The sequence below is a fragment of the Canis lupus genome, chromosome X, assembly GCF_011100685.1.
Source record: "Canis lupus familiaris isolate Mischka breed German Shepherd chromosome X, alternate assembly UU_Cfam_GSD_1.0, whole genome shotgun sequence".
In the NCBI taxonomy this organism is placed as follows: domain Eukaryota; kingdom Metazoa; phylum Chordata; class Mammalia; order Carnivora; family Canidae; genus Canis; species Canis lupus.
In genome coordinates, this window is record NC_049260.1 from 77894771 (window position 1) to 77914002 (window position 19232).

Consider the following 19232-nt stretch of genomic DNA (forward strand, 5'->3'; position numbering starts at 1 on the left):
TGTATGGTGAAAGAGAGTGGTCTAGTTTCATTCTTCTGCATGTGGATGTCCAATTTTCCCAGCACCATTTATTGAAGAGACTGTCTTTCTTCCAATGGATAGTCTTTCCTCCTTTATCGAATATCAGTTGCCCATAAAGTTCAGGGTCCACTTCTGGATTCTCTATTCTGTTCCACTGATCTATGTGTCTGTTTTTATGCCAGTACCACACTGTCTTGATGACCACAGCTTTGTAGTACAACCTGAAATCTGGCATTGTGAAGCCCCCAGCTATGGTTTTCTTTTTTAAAATTCCCCTGGCTATTCGGGGTCTTTTCTGATTCCACACAAATCTTTGGGTTTTTTTTTTTTTTTTTTTTTTTTTTCACACAAATCTTAAAATAATTTGTTCTAACTCTCTGAAGAAAGTCCATGGTATTTTGATGGGGATTGCACTAAACGTGTATATTGCCCTGGGTAACATTGACATTTTCACAATATTAATTCTGCCAATCCATGAGCATGGAATATTTTTCCATCTCTTTGTGTCTTCCTCAATTTCTTTCAGAAGTGTTCTATAGTTTTGAGGGTATAGATCCTTTACATCTTTGGTTAGGTTTATTCCTAGGTATCTTATGCTTTTGGGTGCAATTGTAAATGGGATGGACTCCTTAATTTCTCTTTCTTCAGTCTCATTGTTAGTGTATAGAAATGCCACTGACTTCTGGGCATTGATTTTGTATCCTGCCACGCTACCGAATTGCTGTATGAGTTCTAGCAATCTTGGGGTGGAGGCTTTTGGGTTTTCTATGTAGAGTATCATGTCATCGGCGAAGAGGGAGAGTTTGACTTCTTCTTTGCCAATTTGAATGCCTTTAATGTCTTTTTGTTGTCTGATTGCTGAGGCTAGGACTTCCAGTACTATGTTGAACAGCAGTGGTGAGAGTGGACATCCCTGTCTTGTTCCTGATCTTAGGGGAAAGGCTCCTAGTGCTTCCCCATTGAGAATGATATTTGCTGTGGGCTTTTCATAGATGGCTTTTAAGATGTCGAGGAATGTTCCCTCTATCCCTACACTCTGAAGAGTTTTGATCAGGAATGGATGCTGTATTTTGTCAAATGCTTTCTCTGCATCTAATGGCTCTTGGTTTTTCTCTTGCTGATATGATGAATCACATTGATTGTTTTACGGGTGTTGAACCAGCCTTGTGTCCCAGGGATAAATCCTACTTGGTCAGGGTGAATAATTTTCTTAATGTACTGTTGGATCCTATTGGCCAGTATCTTGTTGAGAATTTTTGCATCCATGTTCATCAGGGATATTGGTCTGTAATTCTCCTTTTTGGTGGGGTCTTTGTCTGGTTTTGGAATTAAGGTGATGCTGGCTTCATAGAACGAATTTGGAAGTACTCCATCTGTTTCTATCTTTCCAAACAGCTTTAGGAGAATAGGTATGGTTTCTTCTTTAAACGTTTGATAAAATTCCCCTGGGAAGCCATCTGGCCCTGGACTCTTGTGTCTTGGGAGGTTTTTGATGACTGCTTCAATTTCCTCCCTGGTTATTGGCCTGTTCAGGTTTTCTATTTCTTCCTGTTCCAGTTTTGGTAGTTTGTGGCTTTCCAGGAATGCGTCCATTTCTTCTAGATTGCCTAATTTATTGGCGTATAGCTGTTCATAATATGTTTTTAAAATTGTTTGTATTTCCTTGGTGTTGGTAGTGATCTCTCCTTTCTCATTCATGATTTTATTAATTTGAGTCCTCTCTCTCTTCTTTTTAATAAGGCTGGCTAATGGTTTATCTATCTTATTAATTCTTTCAAAGAACCAACTCCTGGTTCTGTTGATCTGTTCCACAGTTCTTCTGGTCTCGATTTCGTTGAGTTCTGCTCGAATCTTTATTAACTCCCTTCTTCTCTTGGGTGTAGGATCTATTTGCTGTTTTTTCTCTAGCTCCTTTATGTGTAAGGTTAGCTTTTGTATTTGAGTTTTTTCCAGTTTTTGAATGGATGCTTGTATTGCGATGTATTTCCCCCTTAGGACTGCTTTTGCTGCATCCCAAAGATTTTGAATGGTTGTATCTTCATTCTCATTAGTTTCCATGAATCTTTTTAATTCTTCCTTAATTTCCTGGTTGACCCTTTTATCTTTTAGCAGGATGGTCCTTAACCTCCACATGTTTGAGGTCCTTCCAAACTTCTTGTTGTGATTTAGTTCTAATTTCAAGGCATTATGGTCCGAGAATATGCAGGGGACAATCCCAATCTTTTGGTATCGGTTCAGACCCGATTTGTGACCCAATATGTGGTCTATTCTGGAGAAAGTTCCATGTGCGCTTGAGAAGAATGTGTATTCAGTTGAGTTTGGTTGTAAAGTTCTGTAGATATCTGTGAAATCCATCTGGTCCAGTGTATCATTTAAAGCTCTCGTTTCTTTGGAGATGTTGTGCTTAGAAGACCTATCGAGTATAGAAAGAGCTATATTGAAGTCACCAAGTATAACTGTATTATTATCTAAGTATTTCTTCACTTTGGTAAATAATTGATTTATATATTTGGCAGCTCCCACATTCGGAGCATATATATTGAGGATTGTTAAGTCCTCTTGTTGAACAGATCCTTTAAGTATGATATAGTGTCCCTCTTCATCTCTCACTACAGTCTTTGGGGTAAATTTTAGTTTATCTGATATAAGGATGGCTACCCCTGCTTTCTTTTGAGGACCATTTGAATGAATGGTAAATGGTTCTCCAACCTTTTATTTTCAGGCTGTAGGTGTCCTTCTGTCTAAAATGAGTCTCTTGTAGACAGCAAATAGATGGGTCCTGCTTTTTTATCCAGTCTGAAACCCTGCGCCTTTTGATGGGGTCATTAAGCCCGTTCACGTTCAGAGTTACTATTGAGAGATATGAGTTTAGTGTCATCATGATATCTATTCAGTCTTTGTTTTTGCGGACTGTTCCACTGAACTTCTTCTTAAAGGGGAATTTTAAGAGTCCCCTTTAAAATTTCTTGCAGAGCTGGTTTGGAGGTCATATATTCTTTCAGTTCCTGCCTGTCTTGGAAGCTCTTTATCTCTCCTTCCATTTTGAATGAGAGCCTTGCTGGATAAAGTATTCTTGGTTGCATGTTCTTCTCATTTAGGACCCTGAATATATCCTGCCAGCCCTTTCTGGCCTGCCAGGTCTCTGTGGAGAGGTCTGCTGTTACCCTAATACTCCTCCCCATAAAAGTCAGGGATTTCTTGTCTCTTGCTGCTTTAAGGATCTTCTCCTTATCTTTGGAATTTGCAAGCTTCACAATTAAATGTCGAGGTGTTGAACGGTTTTTATTGATTTTAGTGGGGGGATCTCTCTATTTCCTGGATCTGAATGCCTGTTTCCCTTCCCAGATTAGGAAAGTTTTCAGCTAGTATTTGTTCAAATACATATTCTGGCCCTCTGTCCCTTTCGGCGCCCTCGGGAACCCCAATTAAACGTAGGTTTTTCTTCCTCAGGCTGTCGTTTATTTCCCTTAATCTATCCTCATGGTCTTTTAATTGTCTGTCTCTTTTTTCCTCAGTTTCCCTCTTTGCTATCAACTTGTCTTCTATGTCACTCACTCGTTCTTCCACCTCGTTAACCCTCGTCGTTAGGACTTCTAGTTTGGATTGCATCTCATTCAATTGATTTTTAATTTCTGCCTGATTAGCTCTAAATTCTGCAGTCATGAAGTCTCTTGAGTCCTTTATACTTTTTTCTAGAGCCACCAGTAGCTGTATAATAGTGCTTCTGAATTGGCTTTCTGACATTGAATTGTAATCCAGATTTTGTAACTCTGTGGGAGAGAGGACTGTTTCTGATTCTTTCTTTTGAGGTGAGGTTTTCCTTCTAGTCATTTTGCTCAGTGCAGAGTGGCCAAAAGCAAGTTGTATTGGGAAAAAGAGAAAAAGAGAGGAGAGAAAGAAGGAAAGAAAAGAGAAAGAGAAAAAAAGGGGAAGAAAAAAAACGAAAAAAAAAAGAAGAAAAAGAGAAAGAAAAAGAAAGGAGAAAAAAAGGGGGTGGGGGAAGGAAACAAATCAAAAAGCAAAACAAAACAAAAACAAAACAACAACAAAAAAAGAACCACAGGGGAGTATCTTCTGATTCTGTGTACTTTAAGTCCCTTGGCTTCTCCTGGAGGTTGTCCGTCTAGCTGGTGTTCTGGGGGAGGGGCCTGTTGTGCTGATTTTCAGGTGTTAGCAGTTGGGGGAGCTGCTGTGCCCCTGCCTGGTGCAGGGCTCAGTGGGGGTTGTTTGCCCCGTGAGGCCGCAGGAGGAACAGCCCCAGTGGCGGGGCCGCTCTGGAAACCTGGATTCAGCTCCGGCAGGAACTCCGTCTGCAGGGCCTGGAGGCTCCGGGGCGGGGCCGCTGATCTGCTCAGCTGGGGCAGGAGCGTCCTCGCTGTCCTGGGCCCTCCCGGCCTCTGCCTGTCCCGGGGGAGGCGGGATCCTGGGCTGTGTCCCGGCGCCCTGTGCTCCGGGGCCTGCGCTGTTGGATTCGCGCTCCCGGGCCGCGCAGCCCCCTCCGCGGAGCCGCCGCCCGAGCCCCTCCGAGCTGCTCCTGGAACCGCGCAGGCCCCTCCGCACGGAGCCTCTTCCTCTGCCCGAGCCCCTCCGAGCTGCTCCCGCTGTTGAGGTTTTTAAATGCTTCTTTCCATTTTTGCGTTTACGCTGTTGTGAGAGGGTAACAGTTTGTGGATCAGCACCAGCCCGGGGGAGGGGGGACGCATTTTGAGTAGCAATATGATGGAAGATGAAGCGATTGCCTGAAAGATGCTAGCTGTGAGCATCTGAGGAGGGGATCAAACCCAGGTCTTCTTACTCCAGGTACAGAAAGACTTGCTCCCCCTGCGAGCCTGCCACTGAACCTACCTGAAGCTTTTCTTCCCCTGTAACCATGGACAAAAGGAGGTCCTTGAGGTGGGTAGTAGCAGTCCTTCAGACACAGCAATGGAGACATCACTCCCCATTCTCCACATATCCCCAACTATAGGCAACCGTTATTCTGTTTTCTGTCTTTATGGATTTGCCTGTTCTGGACATTTCACATGAATGGAATCATACGATATTTAGTGTTTTCTGACTGGGTCCTTTCACTTGGATGTTGTCTTCAGGTTCGTCCATGTTTCGCCATGTATCAGTACTTCATTTACTTTTATGGCTGAATAATATTCCATCCATACCACTTCTATTTATCCATTCATCAATTGATTGCCATTTGGGTTTCCCCCCACTCTTTGGATATTACAAACAATGTAGCTATAACCATTCTTTTCTATCATTTTATGTGGACATAGATTTTTATTTCTCTTAGGTATATATTTGGGCATGAAATTGCTGGGTTGTATGTTATCTCTCTGTTTAAGGTTTTGAGGAACTGCCTGACTGGTTTACAAAGTGGCTGTGTGATTTTACTTTCCCACCAGCAACAAATGACAGTCCCACTTTCTTCTCATCCTCAATAACACTTTGTTATTGTCTGTGTTTTTGCTTGTAGCCATCCTAGTGGGTGTGAAGTGGCATCTCACGGTGGTTTTGATTTGTCTTTCCCCGGTGACTAATGATGTTGAACATCTTTTCATGTGCTTACTGGACATTTGTGCATCTTCTTTGGAGAAATGTGCATCCAGATCCTTTGTCCATTTTTAATTTGGTTATTGTCACTTTCTTACAGAGTTTTAAGTGTTCTTCATTTATTGTAGAGACAGGTCCCGTATCAGATATATGCACATATATTTGTAAATATTTTCTCCCATTCTGTGGGTTTTCACTTTCTTGGTGATGTTTTCTGAAGCATGGGCTTTTTACATTTCAATCAGGTTCACATTATCTATTTTTTTTATTGCTTGTGGTATCATATCTAAAATTCTATAGCCATATCCCAGATCATGAAGATTTACCTTTATGTTTCCTCCTAATCAGTTTATATTTTAAACTCCTATTTTGGTCATTGACCCATTTTCAGCTAATTGTTAATTTTTTTTTGTTTTCTTAAATCTTTAATTCCAGTATAGTTAAAATACAGCATTATATTAGTTTCAGGTGTACAATATAGTGATTCAACAGTTCCATATATTATTCAGTGCTCATCAAGGTAAGTGTACTCTATTTTTTCATTTATTTTTTGCATATTTTTTATTGAAGTTCAATTTGCCAACATATCGCATAACACCCAGTGCTCACCCATCAGGTGCACCCCTTAGTGGGTAAGTGTACTTTTAATCCCCTTCACCTATTTCACCAATCCCCCACTCGTCTCCCCTCTGGTAACCATCCCTTTGTCTTCTACAGTTGAGAGTCTGTTTCTCGGTTTCTCTTTCTCTCTCTCTTTCTGTCTCTCTCTCTCTCATTTTTTTTTCTCTGCTGATTTGTTTTGTTTCTTAAATTGCACATATCAGTGAAATCATACGGTATTTATCTTTCCCTGACTGGCTTATTTTGCTCAGCCTATACTCTGTAGATCCATCCATGTTGTTGTTGTAGATGGCAAGATTTTGTTATTTCTTATGGCTGAATAATATTCCATTATCTATATCTTTATTTCACATCTTCTGTATTTTTTAAAGATTTATTTATTTGAGAGAGAGAGCAAGAGAGAGCACGAGCACGTGGGGTAGGGAGGGACAGAAAGAGAGGGAGAGAGAATCCCAAACAGACTCTGCACTGAGCACAGAGCCCCTTGTGGCACTCAATCCCACAACCCTGATGTCACACCCTGAGCCAAATCCAAGAGTTGGATGCTTAACTGACTACACCACCCAGGTGCCCCTATATCACATCTTCTTTATCCCTTCATCCATCGATGGATGGTTGGGCTGCTTCCACAGTTTGGCTATTGTGAATAATGCTGCAATAAACATAGGGGCGCATACATCCCTTTAAATTAGTGTTTTTGTATTCTTTGGGTAAATACCCGGTGATGTAATTCCTGGATTGTAGGGTAGTTCTATTACTAATTTTCTGAGGAACCTCCATACTGTCTTCCACAGTGGATGCACCAATTTGCATTCCCAACAACAGTGCACAAGGGTTCCTTTTTCTCCACATTTGTGCCAGCACCTGTTGTTTCTTGAGTTTTTGATGTTAGCCATTCTGACACATGTGAGGTGGTATCTCATTGTGGTTTTGATTTGCATTTCCCTGATGAGTGATATTGAGCACCTTTTTATGTGTCTGTTGGTCATCCGTATGTCTTCTGTGGAGAAATGTCTGTTCATGGCTTCTGCCCATTTTTAATTGGATTATTTGCTTTTCAGGTGTTGAGTCTTATAAGTTCTTTATATATTTTGGATACCAATCCATCATCAGATATGTCATTTGCAAATATCTTCTCCCATTAGTAGGTTGTCTTTCAGTTCTGTTGGTTGTTTCCTTTGCTGTGCAGAAGCTTTTTATTTGGATGTAGTCCCAGTAGTTTATTTTTGCTTTTGTTTCCCTTGCCTCAGGAGACCTATCTAAAAAGATGTTGCTATCACCAGTGTCAGAGAAACTACTGCCTGTGCCCTCTTCTAGGATTTTTATGCTTTCAGGTCTCACATTTAGGTCTTAATCCATTTTGAATTTACTTTTGTGTATGGTATAAGAAAGTGGTCCAGTTTCATTCTTTTGCATGTAGCTGCTCAGTTTTCCCAGCACCATTTGTTAAAGAGGCTTTTTCCCATTGCATGTTCTTGCCTCCCTTGTCGAAGATTAATTGACCATAACATTGTGGATTCATTTCTGGGCTTTCTATTCTCTTCCATTGATCTATGTGTCTATTCTTTTTCAAGCTTTTATTTAAATTCCAGTTAGTAAACATAGAGTGTAATATTAGCTCTTTGTGTCTTTGTGCCAGTACCATACTGTTTTGATTACTACGCCTTTGTAATATAACTTGAAGTCTGGAATTGTGATGCCTCCAGCTTTACTTTTCTTTCTCAAGATTGCTTTGGCTATTCGGGATCTTTTGTGTTTCCATACAATTTTTTAGGATTGTTTGTTTTAGGTCTGTGGAAAACGCTGGTGGTATTTTGATAGGGTACTTTGATAGGTATTTTGCATTAAATGTGTAGATTGCTTTCGGCAGGACATTTTTTTTCTTTTTTTTTTCGTTTTATTTTTAATTTTTTTATTGGAGTTCAATTTGCCAACATATAGCATAACACCCAGTGCTCATCCCATCAAGTGCCCCCCCTCAGTGCCTGTCATCCAGTTACCCCACCCCCGCCTACCTCCCTTTCTACCACCCCTTGTTCGTTTCCCAGAGTAAGGAGAATATTTATTCTTCCAATCCATGAGCATAGCATATCTTTCTGTTTCGTTGTGTCATCTTCAATTTCTTTCATCAGTGTTTCATAGTTTTCTGGTTACAGGTATTTCACCTCTTTGGTTAGGTTTATTTATAGGCGTCTTATTATTTTGGAGTGCAATTGTAAATGGGATTTGTTTTCTTAATATCTCTTTCTGCTGCTTCATGATTGGTGTATAGAAATGCAACAGATTTCTATATGTTGATTTTGCATCTTGCGGCTTTACTGGATTGAATTCTGTATCAGTTCTAGCAGTTTTTGGTGGAGTCTTTCGTGTTTTCAATATATAATATCATGGCATCTGCAAAGAGTGAGAGTTTGACTTCTTCCTTGCCGATTTGGAATGTCTTTTATTGCTTTTTGTTGTCTGACTGCTGTGGCTAGGACTTCCAGTACTATGTGGAGTAAAAGTGTGAGAGTGAACATCTTTTTCTTTATTGCTGAAGTATAATCGACATATGGTGCTATATTAGTTTCAAGTGTACAACATATTGACTTGACAATCCTGTACATTCCTCGGTGCTCACTACGACAAATGTAGTCACCATCTGTCACCATACAACATTATTTGTATGATATACTCAATATATTATACAATATAATATACTCAATGTATTATTATTGAGTATATTCCCTATGCTGTCCTTTTCTCCTCCATGACCTAGTTATTTTGTGACTGGAGGTTTGTAATTCTTAATCTCCTTTATCTATTTCACCCATCCTTCACCCACCTCCCTTCCAGCAACAGCCAGTTTGCTCACTGTATTTAAGAGTCTGTTTGTTTGTTCATTTATCTCACCTTTTTAAAGACTCCATATATAAGTGAAATCATATGGTATCTCTCTCTGTCTTATTTCACTTAGCATAATACACTCTAGGTTCATCCATGTTGTTGCAAATGGCAATATCACATTCTTCTTTATGGCTGAGCAATATTCTATGTGATATATATATCTCACATTTTCTTTATCCATTCATCTATTGAAGGACAATTGGGCTGCTTCCATATCTTGGCTATTGTAAATAATGCTGCAATAAACATAGGGATGCATATGTCCTTTCGAATTAGTGCTTTGGTTTTCTTTGGGTAAATATCCAGTAGTGAAATTACTGGATCTTATGATAGTTCTATTTTTAATATTTTAAGGAGCCTCCCTACTGTTTTCCACAGTGGTTGTGCCACCTTTTATTCCCAAGAACAGTGCACAAGGGCTCCCTTTTCTTTATATCCTGATCAACACTCGTTATTTCTTGGCTTTTTGATACTAGCTATTCTGATTGGTGTAAGGTGATATCTCATTGTGGTTTTGACTTGCATTTCTCTGTTGAGTAATGATGCTGAGGATCTTTTCATGTGTCTGTTGCCCATCCGTATGTGTTCTTTGGAAAAATGTCTACTTAGGTCCTCTGTCCATCCTTTAATCAGATTGTGTTTTTGCTTTTCAGTTGTTTGAGTTCTTTATATATTTTGGATTTTAACCACTTAAATATATATATTTTACAAATATATCATTTGTAAATATCCTCTCCCACTCACTAGTTTGACCTGTTGTTATGTTAACGGTTTCCTTTGCTGTGCAAAAGCTTTTGATTTTTGCTTTTGTTTTCCCTGCCTGAGGAGACGTATCCATAAATATGTTGCTAAGGCTAATGTCCAAGAGATTACTGCCTATGTTTTCTTTTAGGAGTTTTATGATTTAAAGTCTTACACCTAGCTCTCTAATTAATTTTGAGTTTATTGCTGTGCATGGTATAAGAAAGTGGTCCAGTTTCATTCTTTTGCCTGTAGCTCTCCCGTTTTCCCAATACCATTGACTGAAAAGACTATCTTTTCTGCGTTGTATATTCTTGCCTCCTATGTTATAAATTAATTAAGCATCTGTGATTCTTTCCATGCTATCTGTTCTTTGATTAGTTATAGGTTTTTAATCATGGAAATTTAAGGATATTATATTAGTTTTCTAGTTATATTATGTTAGTTTTCTAAGGCTGCTAAACCAAATAGCAGGGACTGGTCAACTCAAATAACATATCATTTACTGCCTCATACCCCTGGAAGCTAGAAGTCCGAAATCATGGGTCAGATGTATGGGCGAGTCTCAGGGCTATGAAGCAAGCATCTTTTACAGGCCACACTCTTTGGCTTGAAATAGCCGTGTATTCATATGGTTTTTATTTGTTTGGTTTTTGTTTTTGTTTTTGTTTTTCTCTGAGCATGTCTCCAACTCCGAATGCTCCCTCTTAATTTTTTTCCTTTTTTAAAATTTATTTATAAATTTATTTTTTATTGGTGTTCAATTTGCCAACATATAGAATAACACCCAGTGCTCATCCCATCAAGTGCCCCCCTCAGTGCCCATCACCCTGTCACCCCCACCCCCCGCCCACCTCCCCTTCCACAACCACTTGTTCGTTTCCCAGAGTTAGGAGTCTCTCATGTTCTGTCTCCCTTTCTGATATTTCCCACTCATTTTTTCTCCTTTCCCCTTTATTCCCTTTCACTATTTTTTATATTCCCCAAATGAATGAGAACATACACTGTTTGTCCTTCTCCGATTGACTTACTTCACTCAGCATAATACCCTCCAGTTCCATCCACGTCGAAGCAAATGGTGGGTATTTGTCATTTCTAATGGCTGAGTAATATTCCATTGTATACATAAACCACATCTTCTTTAACCATTCATCTTTCGATGGACACCAAGGCTCCTTCCACAGTTTGGCTATTGTGGACATTGCTGCTATAAACATTGGGGTGCAGGTGTCCCGGTGTTTCATTGCATCTGTATCTTAAACATCGGGGTGCAGGTGTCCCGGTGTTTCATTGCATCTGTATCTTTGGGGTAAATCCCCAGCAGTGCAATCACTGGGTCGTAGGGCAGATCTATTTTTAACTCTTTGAGGAACCTCCACACAGTTTTCCACGAATGCTCCCCCCCTCTTTTTTTTAAAGATTGATTGATTGATTGATTTATGATAGACACAGAGAGAGAGAGAGGCAGAGACACAGGCAGAGGGAGAAGCAGGCTCCATGCCGGTAGCCCAATGTGGGACTCGATCCCGGGACTCCAGAATCGTGCCCTGGGACAAAGGCAGGCGCCAAACCGCTGAGCCACCCAGGGATCCCCAAATGCTCCCTTTTTATAAGGACACTGGTAATGTTGGATGAGGCCTACTCTAATGATTTCACTTGAACATGAATACCTCAGTAAATTGTCTATCACCAGATAATCTCACATTTTGAAGGACTGGGGGTGGGTGGTGGTGGTGGTGGTCATCTGGATTACAACATACATATTTTAGGAGCACAAAATTCAATCCATAGTAGTCAGCCTCTGGACCCCCAAAATTCATGTTCTCTATACACAATACATTCATCCCATGCAAATATCACCAAAAGGCTTCACCCAGCCCAACATCAATGCTAAGGTGAAATATCATCTAAATATTCTGTACGTCAGATAAGGGTCTGCTTCCATCTCTGATTAATGCTGAGGCAACATCCCTTTCCAACTGAGAATGTATATCGGAAGCAGATAACTTCTTGTCTTCTGTCACACAGTGACTGGACAGGTCCAGGATAGACATCACTATTCCAAAATTGAGAAATCAGAAGGAAACAAGGGCTCATTGGTCCAGAACAAGTTTAAAACGAGTAGGGAAAATTATATTAGACTTTAAGGACTGGAAAGAATCCTCCTTGAATCTAGGCTTTGACCTCTGATCCCACAAGGGTGACAGCCCCACATTCTCTGCCGTGACCTCCCACCTGTCCAGGGCTGCTACAGTACATTCTTCTGAACACCACAGGTGGTCTGAACCTTTGGAACCCAGGAGGTGGCCTTGGTCTCAGGAATCATGGAGAAGGTGGCTCTACAGACCTTGCCATTGGGCCTCTGGGTCTGTAGTGGCAGTGGCAGCCCTGACAGCCTCTGAGGCTTCTGTGGGGTCATTTGCCCCTTTTCCTGAAGAAAGTGCATGTTCCCAGTGAGATGTATCTGTGGGCCCTTTTCTTGACTGCAGAATCCCAGCAGTCCAACAGTCTTCCTTCATGTTGTCCCATCTGTTTCCCCTTCAATCCAAGCTGACCACATTTATGCTGGCATTAAATTCACAAAATAAAACACCTGTTGGCTTCCCCTTAGATTCAAAGGTTTCAAGCCATCACACAGGAAGGTCCTCCACACATCTTTCTTGGACAGCTGTATCTCTATTCCTGGCTTCTGCTGAGATGGTCAATTGGACCCACGTGTCACATACCTAGGCTCCCAACTAATGGTTTTCCAGGCACACCCTTGGCCCTTTTCCTAAAGCAGGCTACCTAGATAGGCTGAGAAGGTTGCAAATATTATGTGATCATTTTTTTTGTTTTAAGGTCCCTTCTTTAATTGATCTCCCCTGGCATTTATTATAGCAGTAAGGATAAACTGGGCTGTTTCTGGAACCTTGTGCTTTGAAATCTCCTCAGCTTACAGTCTCAGTTTATCACGTAAGAGTTCTACTCTGCATGAAACACTAGAACATGATTCAGCCAAATGGTCTGCCAGTTGATAACAAGGACAGCCATTTCTCAAAGTCAAAACAAAACAAAACAATTTTTTAACCTATCAGAAGAGGGATAGGAACCCTGCCCCCTCCGCCCCCAGAGAGATAGATCACAAAGTTTATTTAGTACCATCAGAACAAGACAAGTTCATGAGAAAGATGGTGGGCAGGGAAGGATACTAGAGAGGGCTTTTCTGAGTAGCAAAGGGGTGAAGGTGTGCAATGCCTGCTCTAGTACTGGGTACAAAGTCTTGTTTCTGTTTTGTTTTGGTTCAATGTGGAATATCTCTGCTGAGCCATTATAATGTCAGAGTTCACCTTAGGATCATTAGAGTAAGGATTTAGAATAGGGACACATCGTCATAATGGTTATTATGTATTATTATTCTGAAATATTTGAAAGATATCATTAAGGATTTGAGAAAAAGGATGTATGCAGGGAAATCAGGAAAAGTTGTCATAAAATCAACTAAAAGTAAACGGCCCTTGGTAGAGCCTCAAATTGCCATACACATAGGAAACAAAATTTGGAATGCCAAAGGCTGTTTACAAACCATGCTCATTTCGAAAGATAGTATTGTTGAGCGGTTTTGCATAAACAGCATTTCACTAAGCCACTTAATTTCTATCATGCTCATTGCTGCTATTTCAAAATCTCAGCATTTGTCCATGTGACATACCAGTGCTTTGCCAATCTTGGTCTGACCTACTGGTCGTGTAGATAGATATAGATATAGATATAGATATAGATATAGATATAGATATAGATATAGATATAGATATAGATATAGATATAGATAGATATAGGTATAGATAGATATAGATATAGTTTTATGTGAGAAATCGTCTTAAGAAATTGAATCTGTGTGGAGTTTTTTGTACTTCATTTGGGTTTTGCATCAGTATTCTCAGAAATTGAATAGACGCATGAATAAAACAAGGTTGAAGATGCACCACATAGGCTCTAAAGGCTGGGAGAGTGGCGGTAAGTGACAGATATAAAATCTAGGGTGGAGAGAGAAAAGATTGATGTTGAAGACAGGGATGGAAAGTGAGCACATCTGATTATTCACTTCAGAAGGTGATTGGGGGCAAAGAGCACCTGGTGAGCATCATTATCTAACAGCATACTTAATAGTAGAAACTACTGGAGTGGGGCAACCTGGGTGGCTCAGTGGTTTAGCGCTGCCTTCGGCCTGGACGTGATCCTGGAGACCAGGGAATGAGTCCCACGTCGGGCTCCCTGCATGGAGCCTGCTTCTTCCTCCTCCTGTGTCTCTGCCTCTCTCTCTCTCTCTCTCATGAATAAATAAATTTAAAAATCTAAAAAAATTAAAAAAAAGAAACTACTGGAGTGAAATGGATTCGTTGCTTAAGTAACACATTGTAAGCCACAACCCTATGAAAAAATAGTATTAGTAAGGCAAATATACCTCAATCAAACTTATTCAACATTATCCTCATTATAGAATTCATTGAAAAACAGGAGGGAGAACCCAAACTTAGTACAGAAGTCTCTAAAGAAAGAGTTCAAGAAAGAATACCTAAACCAGGCTCCCTACTAACTGGCGACAACTCTTAAGTCGCTCCTACTTATCCGATTGTATTTCTTCCAAGTGGAAAATGCAAACCTTCAGGAATTGCACATCTGCTTCATGGGGATGATGGAGGCATCCAGTCAAAGCTGCTTAGGCCTCACTCAGCTCTGAGTTAGCCAATCAGGGACATGCAACTGCTGACTCACAGGCATGGGCCCAGTGTGTAGTTGGGTGTCTCAGGCTGAACCAGTAAGAGTCTTACTGGGTACTCAGCCTCTGAGATTAAGGGGGAATCCAGTATTATACTTTGCTTGCTGTTTGTTTCTTTTTTTGACTAGTTGTATGCTTTTAAACATGATGAGAAGGATATGAGTCCAGCTCAGGTCACCACTTCCATTCAGGTCAGAGGAGAGTTGTTCAGATTAATAGCATTAAAATGATTTACCTTGATGCTGACCATGTATTTTTAACTCCGGCTATTTGAATGTTCAAGTTTGGTTTTGTGTTTTGTTTTCTACCTCTGGCTCCATGGGCCTGGGCAAATAAGACCCATCACATTACATACTCAGCTTTGTGTGGAGTGGTGCTATAACCTGTGAGAAAACTGGACTGTTTCCTCCTGGGGAAAGGAGATGCCAAGGAAAATTCTTTTGCCAGTGCTTAGTTCCAAGTGAGGGAGGAAATAAGCATTTCCTTGAGAATGTACAGCCATGCAAGTGCCCTGGTGTAGTTCTGGGGTTCAGGTTGGCACTACCAGCATGATGAAAACCGTTTCTGGTCACAAACCCAGGCACATGGCAAATGCACATCTAATCCTTTCTGGAGGAGTAACCTTAATTGAGGTTTTTACAAGTTTCCTGCAGATAGAGTCCTCCTATGCAAGCATACAATCCAAAAACAAGCCACCCTCATCAAAATCAAACAAGAAACCAAACTGAAAAGCTCTAAAGTATTATTACCAAATGCCAACTTCAAAAAATGTTTAGCGCATTTATATAAATAATTACAAGACATGTAAAATATGAGTAAGAAGTGTCTGCTTAGCAAAAATTTTGTCAAATGGTTTCCTGGTCTTGAAAATCGTAACCGCTAGATTAGAAGATCCACGAAAGTTTATATGACAAAGGAGACCTACTGGAGAGAGAGAATTGGTTAAAAGGTGAACAAAATAACACAGAACGCCCCATAGGAGGATAAAGAGAAAAATAGGATGAAAGTGAGGCAAAGAGGCTTAGGGAATGGAGTAAGTAGTTATGAAGTGCATCTCATAGGCATTCCAGAAGCAGAAACTTGAGTGAATTTTGGAAAAATAATATATTCAAAGACAAATGTCTTGTATGTTCCCCAGAATTTAGGGAAATCATGAATTTCTAGGTTCAGGAAGCACACCTGGAAACATCATTGTAAGGCTACGATGTAAGCATAGAGAGCACAATAGCAGACAAAAGGACATGATGCCTGAAAACAGAATACTAGACAGTGTGACAGTATACCTCCTTTTTTTAAATCAAGAAAAGCATGTGGTGAGAGAAAATGCCTGTCAACCTGCAGTTGGATACTTCGCCAAAGTATCATTTAATAATGAGGCTGTGAGAGACTTAAAGATGGACTACCCAGAACCCTCTTCAATGAAGACTTTCTGCTTTGGCCTCTTAGAATGCGGTCAGCTGGAAGTCCATAACCATTACACCTTTCAGGCATTTCCTCAGCTACAGAGAGCTGCCTGGCCCAAGCTCTGGGACTTCTCCGATGGCCACATTTTATGTCTGATTAAGGAAAGGTCATTAATACATGTCTGGTGCCTTCCTCAGTTATCAATCCTGACTAAATGCCCTGCACACCCAACCCTATCTCAATGCTGGCTACTTTAAAAACTGGACTCAGAAGAAAAGACATTTGAGAACAGTGTTTCATCTGATACCATTTTAGAGGAGCATCTAAAGAATACGGTTAAGGAGATGGTGATGAGAACAATTCATACCTTAAGCTTCACTGGCTCAACCTATGACACATTTACCTCCCCTGAGCCACAGCCATTGGCCCAAAGATTGGGAAGGTGATTCAAGATTAGCCAATGAGAGGATTCTTAGGAGGTTCAGTCTTGAGGATTGTGAAGGAAATTGACAGGGCTCCTTCTCTGTCCTTTGTTTGCTAGCTGGCTTCTGATCATCGTGATTTAATGATATAAATTCATAGGTTGTAGTGGACATATCTGTTTTCCCTTGCATCCAGTTAAGTGAAGTATTTGACTGCTAATAATTTAAGTAAAATTTGCGTATCCTCCTGTGTAAATGGGACTCTATAAAAATAAGGAATAGCAAGATTTCTTTACTGGCTTTATTGTCATATTGTGTTTCCTAATTAAAAAAAAAATGAGATTCCCCTCCCCCCTTCATAATTGGAACTGTGCTATTTGCAGTAGAATTAGCTGTTCATTAAAGGTCCAAATGGAAATGACTTTGGTTGCCTGACCATTTGGGATCAAAACACATCAGTGGCCCCCCCAATTTCTTCAATTCTTCTTAAGTCCCTTTTTTTTGTTTCAGTTTCTGTAATGTATTTGTATGTGAATACATTTAAGAAATGCCTTTACCTGTATTATTATGTTTTTGAAAGAATGTGCCTTAAATTTTAAAAGTATTTCCCATTTATTGACTCTACTTTTCTCCTCCTATGGTGGTTTCTTTGAGAATTAGGGTAGTCATTTTTTTCCAACCTGTTTTTTCAACAACACCTCTTGTATTTATCGACCAATTCAAGTATATGGGGGAACTTTGGGGACCTAAGTAATATTCAGAAAATAATTTTATACCATTTGAGACCTGATTTGTGACCCAGTATGTGATCTATTCTGGAGAATGTTCCATGTACACTTAAGAAGAATGTGTATTCTGTTGCTTTAGGATGAAATGCTCTGAATGTCTCTGTTATGTCCATCTGGTCCAGTATGTCATTCAAAGCCCTTCTTTCCTTGTTGATCAAGATAAAAAGCTTTTGCACAGCAAAGCAAACAGTCAACAAAACTAACAGGCAACCTGGAATGGGAGAAGATATTTGCAAATGTCTTATCAGATAAAAGGCTAGTATCCAAATCCTGCAAAGAACTTACCAAACTCAACACCCAAAAACCAAAAAATCCAGCGAAGGAATAGACAGAAGACAAAAACAGACATTTCTCCAAGAAGACCTACAAATAGCCACCAGGCACATGAAAAGAATGCTCAACATCACTCACTATCAGGGACATACAAATCAAGACCACAATGAGAATCTACCTTACAGTAGTCAGAATGACTAAAATTAACAACTCAGGAAACAACAGATGTTGGCAAGGATGCAGAGAAAGGGGAACATTACATTGTTGGTGGGAATGCAAACTGGTGCGGCCACTCTGGAAAAGAGTATGGAGGTTCCTCAAAAAGTTACAAATAGAGCTAACCTATAACCCAGCAATTACACTACTAGGTATTTACCCAACGAATACAAACATAGTGATAGGGTGGAGCACATGCACCCAAATTTTTATAGCAGCAATGTCCACAATAGCTAAAATATGGAAAGAGCCCAGATGTCCATCAACAGGTGGATGGATGAAGAAGAGGTGGTATGTATATGTATATAGATATAGATAGATATAGATATAGATAGATATAGATACACACACAATGGAATATGACTCAGCCATCATACAGAATGAAATCTTGCCATTTGCAATGATGTGGATGGAACTAGAAAGGATTATACTAAGCAAAATAAGTAAGTCAGAGAAAGACAAATACCATAGGATTTCACTCATGTGGAATTTAGGAAACAAAACAGATGAACACAGGGAAAGGGGAGGAAAAATAAGATGAAAATTGTGATGAGATGAGCATTGGATGTTATACTATATGTTGGCAAATTGAATTTAAATTAAGAAATGTGACAGAAAAAAATGGTACAAATAAAAAAATTAAATAGGTACATGGTTTAAAAAAAAGATGAAAACTGAGAGGGAGACGCTGAATTCTAGAAAACAAACTGAGGGTTGCTGGAGAGGAGGTAGGTGAGGAGAAGGGACAACTGGGTGATGGGTGGGCATTAATGGGGGGCACTTGATATTATATGAGCACCAGGTGTTATATGCAACTGATGAATCACTAAATTCTACCTCTGAAACTAATTTTAAAAAACAATTTCAAATTTAGGTAAATATTTAAATATTTTTATATTTTTTAAAGATTTTATAAGGATCACCATTTCTATTTGAATTCTGCCTTTGAAGGAAATGGATTTTACCATTCTCTTGTTTTCTGATCCATTTTTTATCAGAACTGGAGGCAATGGTTCATCAGTTATGTCACATGATTTTCCAAGAGCAGTTGCTGACCAGGTAAGAGTATTCCTGCTCAAACCAGAGTGGCTCGGCACAGACAAAAACACCCAGTAGGTGTTGGGAGCGATGAAAATGACCCAGCAGTGGGCCATGACAGAATCATTCTGGTGGCAGTAGGAACTTTAGTTATGGGGCCCTGACTCTCTCCAGGACCTGAAACTGAAATAATTACAATTTGGTTGCTTTGGGTGACATCTTAAAGTGCAAATGGTGTAGGCATAAATCAGCCAATGTGACAGATGACCTTTTTCTGTATGACATTTTCCAAAATTCACCCAGTTTATTGCTTTTGGGATTCCTAGGACATGTACTTTGTGACTTATCAGTCCATTTCTTAAGTCTCTTGGACTCTCTTTAAAGTTTCCTTTCTCTCTGTCTCTCTATAAGGTGTTCTGCACAATTGCTTCCGTCTATTCTAACTTACCAATTCTCTATCCAGCTGTGTATCATATGCTGTCTAAAATTTCTTCAATCTTTTCTTCCAGTGGTTAT